Genomic DNA, 11,956 nt, shown 5'->3' on the forward strand with positions numbered 1-11,956 from the left:
ACTAATATACTGATACATTTGTAATACATTTACTGAATAGTTGTCATCATAGAAGCTTAGATACCAACGTAAAATTTTTGTTTTCCTCTCTATTTCTCATTTTGCTTCTCTTCATGATGAGTTATGATATTAAGTTTGAAGATATTAGTCTATCAAATAAAAACCTAAAATAGTTTTGGGATTCACCACTTTGGCGTACTATTAGTTACATACGAGCATCTGAGATAATCAAATTCGGGGTACTAAGCTATGAGAATGATAGGGTTGATGTTGTTGTTTGATGCAAGCAGGTTCTGTTGCACGAAGCTTTAAATAATAGAAAACATGGACATTGGCAAATCTATAGAGGATTAGTTCTCTAAGCTACATCCATGCTTTCCAGTGGATACAAGAATCGCCAAAGTAGGAGCTGGCCCAAGCGGCTTATCGTCAGCCTATGCACTGGTTAAGCTCGATTACAAAAACATAACCATGCTCGAGAAATATCACACAGTTGGAGGCATGTGTGAATCAGTTGACATAGAAGGTATGCAATATTTTGAAACCAATGTCTTTGTATCAATTGGCATTTTCTATGCAAAATTCTCATATTGTGGATACCATATCTTTTTACAAGAAGTTGCAAAATTCGAAGAGTTGGATTCCAGAAGTTTGCACTCATTGAAACTACAGGAAAGTTTTAGGACATGAAATAAGTGGCAAATGATTATGTGTCCGTAATTCCTAAGACCTTAAAACTCCAGGTCAGTTTTAGTTAGAAACAACTATTTGATTAGTTTGTCAGAGTTGGCAACTCAAATGTTAAAGATTTAGTTCATCTTTGCAGGAAGAGACAGAGAACTCAAATTGAATTGGGATACATGCAGTGAGTGAATTGAAATAGCATCTGACACAACTCCAGAATTTCTCGAGTCTCATGGACTCAAATCTGTCCCCAAGGTGGTGGCTTATGGATATACATCGTCCGGATATGGCTTTGTCGAAGACATGCCATATGCTTATATACATGAATTTATCCGCACTTCTATGGCAGGAAAGATTAGGCATTTTAGAAGAGGATATACGAGTGTTTGAAGAGGATATACGAGTGTTTGGAATACGATCATTCAATCTTTGCCAATAGAAGTCCATTGCAGCACTGAAGTTCTGGCAATCACACGCAACTCTTCGGGCATTACCATTGATGTCAATAACATTGAGGGAGGAAAATGAATTTTGGAATTTGATAAAGTTATAAACTCAGGCGCTTTTCCTTTCAATAGTGGAAAAACTTACAAATCTCCTTCTTCAACTTCAGCAGGTGCACCAAAATGTCAACTTTGACTGTTTCATAGTGGTTTTATTTTTCATTTTAGTAACTTTCAAAAGTATGTCCTAACGCAATTTTCTTCCTATAGCAATCAAGACGGAAGTCATAGGTACCACCGAGCTCGAAGTGGAGTTGTTTAGTAAAGTGCAGTCTATCGATTACTATATACAACTGCTTTAAAGATCAAGGGTATGGAACATATCCCTAAGGGGTTCTATTACTTTGGGAATTTCATAGAGGATCCCAAAACTATTGGTCATTCAGTTGCAATGCAAAAATTCTATGAAGACACATATATATTTTTCTATTTTGGTCTTATGAAAACTCCGAGGATATCAAAGGACCAACGGTGACAAAGGTTGCAATTGATGTGGTAAACAAAATGGGAGCAGAAGTGCAATCAGTTGTTTTACAACAACGTTTTAAGTATTTCCCTCTTGTTAACAGTTAAGGTATACTCAATAATTTACTCCAATTTGTCCATTTATTTTTGTCCAACATTACTAACTTAGAGATACTAACGACTCCAATACAGATATGAAGCTCGGGTTTTATGAAAAGTTGGAATTTGAACTTCAAGGTCTCAATAACACTTATTATGTAGGTAGTTTATTGGCATTTGAGCTCACAGAGAGAAACTCATCTTATGCCATGGCCATGGCGTGCAAGCCAGTGCGTTGCCTATTTTTCCTTATGTAAAGGTAATTTTGAAGATCATTGCTTTTCAAACTGATTTATGACATGCATACTCTACAAAGCGATTGTTATAATTATTGTGAAATGTATGTTTCTACAGAGATTGTTACCGCTTCATTCAGTTTGCAGTCCTCGGATATTAGAGTTCCCAAGATTAGAATTTCCTAATCTGTCTACACTTGATGGCTATTTAAAGCATTGGGGGACTCATAGATCGAGTCGTCACTCATGGAAAAACTATTTATACTTGGATTAGCGAAAGAGGGGAAGTATGATGCCACAGGACATATAGACAGCTTCATGCTAATGCATCTTGCATTGCTCATAAGCTCCTGACGACCCACAAACCAGTCTTCTCTCTTTCACCACCACTAAATCTCATTTTCCAATCATGGCGACCTAGATAAGCAAAAAAAAAAGAAAGAAAGGTGTATTCCCTCTATTCCCATTCTCTTACTAGATCTAATATATATATTTTTTCTAATGTGTTCATTTTGGGTTAACAGTTTGTGGATGATGGAGTATTTTTCGACGAATTGAACGAAGTATTGACAAGAGAACTTGCTGAAAATGGTCACTCCCTTGCATACGAAAATCATCATTTGTGCCACCCATACCCAAAACGTTCTCGGTAAATTAAATTAAAATAAAAATCTCATTTTTTCCCGATATTTATATTTTGCTTATTGGGTTATTTGGTTTGTTAAAGGTGAGAAGGGGAGGAGGATTAGGGAACTGACATCTGTCATTCAGAAAATTAATGTTCCTAAAAATAGTGTTGAGCTTTATGCTGAGAAGGTTAACAATAGGGGCGCTATTGCTCAAGCTGAGTCTCTTCGATATAAGCTTCTCGGTGGCCTCGTTGTTTGCAGGTATAATCTCATTTCTTTCATTAGAAATTAATTATATTGATTTTATGTCTGTGATTTGAGTAGTATCTAGCTTGATTAGGTAATTATTACAGCGTCTTGGTTATGTCTTTCAAAAACTCAAGTACCAGTGGAGACACATACCAAAAAATTTACAACTTCTACTGAAAATTTGTTGTTTAATTTTGCATGGTCTGCCTTTTCAATATCATTTAGTTGATTGTGTTTTTCATTGCGTTTATTTTTATTTTCTTGCTTATTCAATATTTTATATTGGTTGTTTTTGTTTTTTTTTTTTTTTTTTTTTTTGAGTAATGAAACAATTTCAGTCAACTTGACATAATCCTTATCAAAGATATTATCATTAAGATCGTTGAATATTTATTTTTGGTAAATTATATTTTACAAACTTATGTTTTTCAGAACTTTTGATATAATATGATTTATTGTGGTACAATACGAGTAGAAATTCCATAATTTTTGTTGACTTAAATATTTTGGGTCTCTGTTGTACTAAACTTTGTAGGGTTTAGTTATTATCTCTATGATATCTTTTCAATTCCCTAAATATTTCTCTGAAAAAAGTTTACGTAATCCAGGAATCTATTGCGTAACAAAAATTAGGATATGGGCCGTGTCCAATTTGGATTTATATACCTATCGATCATATGATGCAATGAAATGGGTCTATAGTTTTTCATGTGAAATGGGTTTAACATTTTTGTAAATTTAAGATTGAATACTTTATAGTCATGATGATTGTTGAATAGACACGTCTTAATCTATTAGATGACAAAATGTGTTCAAATGATATTAGTAGTACTAACTATTTGGCTACTTCGTAAAGTTTGAACGTCTCCTTATAGTTGTATTTTGAGGTAAAAAATATTGTAGTTTCATGGCATTAATTATATATATTTGGGGGTTTCATTGCATTATGAGTGGGTTTACACACACCAAGCATAGTAGCACCTATACAAGTATGCATTGGTAAGTATACATTATGCATTTTCACCCTTCAGAAACTAGCTCATGTTCAACATTATAGATGCATAAGAATGCATTGGTAACTTTATTGTAGTCATGGTAACTGTAATAATAACCGATAAAATATTCTAAAATACCGTTGATTAAACAAATCTCCCATTCCATTCCATCTTGCTCTAATGCCTCTGTAAGGTTTCCATATAACTATATATTGTGCAAGTTTACGGAAACCTTCCCATAGGAATAATTGATTCGAGTGTTTCACACTTGATTGAGCAATTGGACTTAATACTTTGAGTTTCACAATATAATTAGTATATATTTGTTCTAAACTTCCTGCACCTTTGATCTCTCCAACTTCACTTTAGTGAAACACTTATGAACTTTTAGACAAGAAAAAGATTTGGTGTGGGTGTGATGTTGAAGAGGTCTTCTAAAGAGTTTGGATTGAGTTGTCCACGTTTTCATCTTACGAAAACGTCATACAAGGAGGCTCAATGTTGAGGCTTCGACATATATGACCAAAAGTACTCTAGCACACGACTACTAAGGAAAAAGAATTGCATTCTTTTACTAGCACAACTAACGTAATGTTTATCATCTATGTTTACGGTAATGTAGTTAGAGGAAAACAAATAGGTTGGGATTTTTGAGCAAGTAGTCTCAATAACTTTTGAACTTCTTTCAACGGAAGATGTAGTTTTTTAAGACAAAATGTGACAAAAATAAAATCATTTTGTGGTATGTTTGAACTTTTATACCATAAATTGTATCAGAATTCAGATTATTCTTAAACTTAATTGTTGTTGTATACTCGAAGTAAATTAAACGCCTGAAGCATTTTTTAAAGTACATTTCCATTACAAATCAAATTATTGAGTATCCATTTGGATTAGAGTATTTTACAAAATGATCGACATGATATTTCTGTATATATAATGGCTATATTTGTGTGTGTGCGTGTTAAATTTGTCAGGATACTTTGCATCTCCGATCTGAATGTGGCTGTTAAAATATGTGATTCAATTGGAGAACCCAAGCCGTATGTGCCAGAAAGTGGTGCTAGTTTTTTCAGTGCTTTTCCTCTGCGGGTAAAAACTATATTAGTAGAACGATTCTAAATTTTACGCCAAGTATATGTTATATAACCTTATTGATTTTTCTTTGTTGATTTTACCTATGGTGTTAGACTTTGATTTCCCTCTTCATTTATAATATAGAAATTTAATGTTTCCTAAAACATGAAGGGAATTGGGAAAAAAAAAAGGAACGAGATATCGAAAAAAATACGAAGTTTTTGGTATGTGACCGATTGTGTAGAAGGAAAATGGTTTGTTGTTCAGGGAACGCAACAGGGAGCTCTGTCTTCTGGTGGCTCTGTCAGCGCTACCCTCCTTATTGGTCCCCTTCTTGCACCAAAGTCAATTAGAGAAGCTGCTCTACAGGTTATTAATTTTCCAAATAAAAAGCCGCTCTTCAGTATTCTTAGATTTTTTTTTTATTCTTCTTTTGGTACCACCTTGCTCATATGAATTATTTAATGTGATAATTGTCTTTTTACCACTAAAACAGCCACTCAAATTAAAGATTTGACTGTTGCTCCCCTTAAAGAAAATAGTGAATTTTAAAGAGATCATATGTTTTAAAGAACATCAGTCTTTTGGTTCCACGCACATTTTATAGCAGAAAGACCAAGGCACTAAGGTAGTAGCATCTTTGGGCATAGATACTAACAAACATTTCCTTTCAACATTTAGGTGGAGGTGGACAGTGGGTACATAGGTAAAAAATGTGATTTACGTGGTGGTTGGTCTCTTAATATTGTTGCGAAGGGTATTGTGCAAGATGTTGACACTATCACAATATTTAGCAACAGGAGACTAGGGAAGGGGAACTTCAAAGTTTATGTGAAATCTATTATTTACAGAAGTATTGAATTAATTACCATTTCCTCATGATTAGCAATCGAGTAGAACGCTTGGGAAGATTGGGCTACGAAGTGTCATTTGGCCTAAAAGTTTGTTAGTGCCACTTATACAATAGGCTGCACTTTTGGAATACCAACTTTGATCTCTTACTGCTCATCTTTTTGTTCATATTATATCCCCACATACACTTGAGACATTCTAATAACTGATAATGAGCAGTCCATGTAATTAACTTGGCTTTTCTTTTACGATTGGCTGATATCGAGCAATCCATGTAATTAACTTGGTTTATTATTATTATTATTATTATTATTATTATTATTATTATTATTATTTCTATGATTTGCTGATATTGAACCATTAATCATGAAAATGAATATGAAATGAGTCCACTTAAATGGGTGATAAGAACATATAGAAGAAATGAAGTCATGGAAGGAACATATGCATAAGCAAAGGGAGCAAGTAGGTGATTGTGGGTTTGAGTCGAGTGACGAGTCCTACTGGGGGTGTGTGTGTGTGTGTGTTTTTTTTTTTTAAATATGAAGGGGGCTTATCATTGAAAGCAAAATAGAAGGGTAGTGAAAGTTTAGTGTTAGAGTATACTCCATCAAGTTGGGTGTTCACACCATTTGTAGGTATGGTGTGTGATGTATTCAACTAGATGTTTTTTGGCTTTGTTCCAAGTATTTATTTAATCCATAATGAGGAATAAATTATCAGATGTGGTAACCAATTAACTCTTCCGACCAAAAGGTGGCTTCATGCCTTAACCAAACCCTATATAATAATGGTAATTTTCATAGTAAATAACTTTTCACTGACTCGAGAAATGTTCACACGAGTGAAAATTCACTAAGCAAGGTGCAGTGGCCGTTAGTGTGTTTTGAGCCCGTAAAATCCCCCAGTAGGCGGGAGACGTTCACATCCTATATGAGCTAATCACTGATGAACTCATATGTAAATAACGATTAAAAGTTAGTGATTTTATTTGTGTTATACAAGTAAAATCATCTGTAAAATCATCTAAGGATTAAATCAAAGTAATTATGCATTTGTACAAGAGCTGCCATAATTGTTAAGAAATAATCAGTGATTAACAATGGTATGACCTCCTTCTCTATTTGCCCCACTTTTCAAATAGAAATAAATAGTTCTAAATTCTAAAATACATACCAACTCAATATTATGGTTGGCGATTATTTGCTTAGATTATTAACAATATTTAAACAATTCATGGAAAGTGAATCAATTGAGGGATTAGCTCTAATGGTTCATGGGATTACAAATCTTTTTCGTGTAATAAAATTCATATATGAGAATGTGGGGATTTTAGAGTGTTTGTGAAGTTTTTTTGACTTTTTTTTAGAGAATATAAAAATTGATGTGCACCTGTTGTGCTGATGACCTATATGTTTAAACTTTAAATATGAGAAGCTTTCACCACCACTAAAGCAGCACTGAAAAACTGCTTATGTGTTGAGTGGTAGTTGCATTTGCTTCAGTATGTGTACTTAAATGGTTTTCATTCTATTTTCAGGTTGTTTTACATGGCGTGGTAAATATAATTACTGAACCAATTGGTGAAGAGATGAGATAGAGCTAACAAAGATTTGTCTGTGCTTCGATTTAATCAAGAAGGTAACATGAATAACTATATGCATTGATCATTCCCTTAGGTTTCTTATACCCTAATGTCAGGTCAACAATACGTCGACTCCTCAAATTCAAGCACTGCCAATATGTTTTCTAAGAGGTGTTATCTTCTACACGACCACATTTTATTCGATCTACGTATTCTTTTAGTTGTGCATCTTCTTCACGACTCCATAGAGCATTTTCTTTTTTCAAGGTACTATTCTAGCATATTGTTCTTGATTGCTTAATGGCTTCTTAGATTTTTTTGGGTTCTCAATTGTTGTGTTTGATTGTGTTCTTTATGGTTAATCTTTGGTATTTGGATTAAAATTTTAGTAGATTGTTTAATTTTTTTTACACTCATAGACAATGTTAGTATCTTTCAAATTGGTTTATGAAAAGTAGAAAAAATATATAATATAAAATGAGGAGTTGCGGTGTCTAATGGTGCATTTAGATTGATTGTTTCTTTATGGTTTGAACTTCGTTGAGACCAAATTTGGTTTTTTATAAAAGATTTGATGATTGTATTGTAAGTGTGTGGTGTGACAAATTAGGCACTTTTGATGTGAGGGAAACTGATCAAATCTCAAATCTCTTTTTTGGGAGTGTACTCAATTAACATGTAGAATGAACAACTTATATATTGATATTTAAGCAGCTCTTTTTTCACTTTGTTTATTGCCTTTATGTTGTTTGAAGTAGTGATTTTATTATGTTTGTATGAAATGGTAACTTAGTGTGTCTTGGGCTTAAGGCTTCCAAGTATGAAGTTCTGAATGTTTTTGTCTTAGTGTATCCAAGCAAGGGCCCTAACTTAGTTAAACCCTGAATATATGCCAACGACATAGTAATAATATAGGTTTATTTACTCATGCATGTAATCCACTATTCTCTTTGTTGTTGTTTTTTTGCATGGCCAAGTGAGGATGAGATATTTTATTATTTAATCAGGATTTTTTCATCTATACAAGTATTTTATTATTAAGGGATTTTGATTTTTTATGTGCGTATGTGTGACATTATTTTTTATGCAAGGTGATGCAAAGACCTTATATGCCTGTCTTTGAGCCTTAACCATCACGAAACAGTGTCAATAATAACGTAATGTATATGCATGTATCATCACTACGTGGCAGATCATCCAAAAAATCCGGCTAAGCATAATTGTCTTGGTCAGCTTCACTTGACCAACTACCCCAGTAACTGCTTACAAATCGGTCTACATTCTTGCTACTAATTTGTAAAAACACGTGTTGCGTCTTGAGCATTTATTTTTTTTTTCTATTAAAATATTAATTATGTTATCTTCCTGACAATTCTTATGAAAGAAAGCAAGACTAACCGAAAATCATTATGTACAATATCTTGGAGAATTGTATTGCCAAAACTCTAGCAATCCTTTATAAACTCCTTCTCATGTTGCTGTTGGGCGTTTCAATATCCTTTTGAAACATGTTTTCTTTTTGTGGAATTGTTATTAGGCATAAGTTTTAACTAATTATTGGATCCATTAAACTTAATCTTTATAAAGGTGTAATATGTTAATAGTACACTCTGTTTTGCTGGAATTTTGTTCAAGTCTATTAACATATGATGTAGGTATTGAATTATGTGTATAATTTCTTTTTATCATGTAGTTTGCTTACCTTTGACGTCGTCTGTAGGTTGATTACATCAGAAGTGCATTGACGACCAAGTTTGTTTTCTAATTCAGCTGTGGAGTGAGTTGAGCGACCTTCTCATCTAGTCATCCCTAAACACTACTTTATTCTGTTACGATGACAAGTGATTTCTTACTCTTGGGAAATGTGTGCATGGGCTGGCATAACCGTGTTTGGTTATTACCCTAATCTCAATTCTCAACTAATACGTACAAGGACTGGATTATCAGTGTATTTGGTTGAATGTTATCTACCTAACATTTAAATTATTTTTATTTTACAATCGTGTGTCAAGTAACTGGACATTTTTAGTACTAGTATTGCTATTTTAGTTCATGAATAGCTGATTTTAGTCATTTTTTAATAAACAACCAACGATTTTTACGTGTAGGTATATATCTATCATTGCGACAATTTGTGAAATATCGTTTTGAATGGGTAACATCAAAGAAATCTATTTGCAATGTTTGATGCTACTGATATTGGGTTATTGTGTTTGTTCAATTATTAGTTAGCTAAGAAAGTGTGGACTTGGGGTTTAATACTTTGTCGCATGATTTTACTTGCAAGTTCTTCTCAGATTGAAATATAGATTTTAATAAACTTCTGATTTGTTTTATTTTATTTTATTTTTTAAATACATATTGAATGAGGAATGTGAAATCCCGTTTGATGGAATTTAAAGACGACGTGAAGCTCCAACTTGAAGCTCCATCTTTACAAGGTTGACTTGCTAAAGAGACTCTAAATAATTGGGTCTTCATGCCAAAAACAGAACGTACCAAAACACAGGGGGTTCCAAGGGAATAGTAACTAAATGCATCCAAAACCAAAAAAACTTACTGATACACCCCCAAGTAAATTATAAATGTGTTTAATGTGTTAATCTATTTATACGAGTATTTGCACAAGAAATTTCACATATCTATGTCTATACTTTTATGAGGAAATTATAAAGGCTTTCTCTCACGCACACATTTAAATTAGAAAATTCATTGAATTGAAAATTTAACTGTTGAAATGATTTTATAGTGGAACCTGTTCACTTCACATTTTTTACAAAAAAATGTATTTACTAATTTTTTCTTCCTTTACATAAATTAAGTAAAACGACACCCGTTCAATGCTTAGTAAAGTGTATATTAAGTTGTATAACTGATCTACACTGCCCATTGATACAAAAAAATAGCCTTTTAGTCTAACAAATTATTGGCGATGAGAACTTTGATCAATTAATTTACTGTATGAGTTTCAATATAGTTTGGAAGTAAGAATATTTTTGATACATAACAGTAAAATGGGAAAAAAAAAATTATATAAAAAGGGTCCCCGTTCGTTGAACGGGTTAAAAAATCTAGTAAATACCAACTACGTTGGCACACATGTGCATGAGCTGGCGTCAACACCAACGCCCAGTAAATGCCAAGTGGCTGGGCAGTTTAGAACCACTTACATTTTGGTTTAGGTCGGACTAATTTCGAAAATCGTTTGCCACTACAAGACCCAGTCCAATAGATTCAACCAAGAATCAGGAATTCAGGATCTTGTTTTCATCATCAGTCCAAAAGTTGCTAGACGCCTAGACAGTACAACTTTTTGCTAGACGGGGTTGTATTATTATTGTAAACAGCCGCAAAGCAAACAATCCCACGACATCACAATTTATAAGGTTTATATTAATATTAGGGCTATTTAGTTTTTGGGTAACTTTTTAATTGGATAATTTGCAGTTGGTCACCAATTGATTGTTTATTTGCGTTTGGGCCAAAATTGACGGTTGACTACGTTGACTTTGAGTTGACCGTCTTGTTCTATCTATAACTTCTTAAAAATGGCTAAAATGCCAAGCACATTCTATACACGTGACTTACTTGTGGACCAAATGCAAATATTACTATTAATAGTATGACCAAATACTAAAAATTTCAAGTAATAGTCAAACACACAAAATCTAAGATTTAATTCAATGGCCATATATATAAGAATCTTTTTGTGACCACAACTTAACCAACTTACATCATGCATCTAATTAGCCAAGTTAATTAAAAAAATTATCGAAAAAAAAACAAGTTAATTAACATACATACGCAAATACGACCCAAAAGTAATGGGAGAAGAAAAACAAAATGCATATTATTAATTTTTGCATAATTGTACGAATTAAATAGTCTCGATCATTACACAAATTTATTTGTAGTAGGAGCAAAACGAAACTTCACGAATATTATTATGAACACATTTGAGGTTGTCATAGTTCAATTGCTATACTTAGAGGTTAGAAGGTGTTTGCTTTTTATTAGTTTTTATACTAAAATAATTGTAAAATATTGTTCAAATTGGACTATCTCAAGCCTAAATTTGAACAAAATTCTTACATCTATATAAAGATGACCGATTGCAGAACACCTCGTACGATTTATTACCAGTGTTAGTCATGGGGTTGAACAATCTATTGTTGATTCGATTGCTATCACTAGGTATAAATTAGAATATAATAAATATTTGTAAAAGAGATCGAGTGGATATTTGAGTGGCCAGTTTATCCAATTAGAGAGTTTTAACTTTTAAGGAGGCGGTGATGAACTTATGCTAATGGGAGAGGTGGAAAAATAGGAGGGTATAATAGATAATATAATTTTTTAAGGGTGAGTTTATAGACCTAACAAGGAAAATATTAACACTCTAAAATTATTGTTTAATGGTACCAAAAACATAAAATTGTACACTCCAATTAGCAACTAATTTTATGTCAATTTAGAGTTGGTTATTGTATTTAGGGTCAATTATCAATTACATGAAAGATGCATCATAATTAGAGCATACAATCGGAATTAGAACAAATTTAAGCATTTTATTAAATGTCCC

The 11,956-nt window shown here is 32.9% G+C and overlaps 1 pseudogene; it reads left to right on the top strand.

Annotated features, from left to right (window-relative positions):
• Positions 1-324: 324 nt before the first annotated feature.
• On the top strand, positions 325-5,819 carry LOC147501829 (uncharacterized; annotated as a pseudogene).
• The last annotated feature ends 6,137 nt before the right edge of the window (positions 5,820-11,956 follow it).

Source organism: Coptis chinensis, chromosome 4 (genome assembly GCF_015680905.1).
Source record: "Coptis chinensis isolate HL-2020 chromosome 4, ASM1568090v1, whole genome shotgun sequence".
Lineage (NCBI taxonomy): Eukaryota > Viridiplantae > Streptophyta > Magnoliopsida > Ranunculales > Ranunculaceae > Coptis > Coptis chinensis.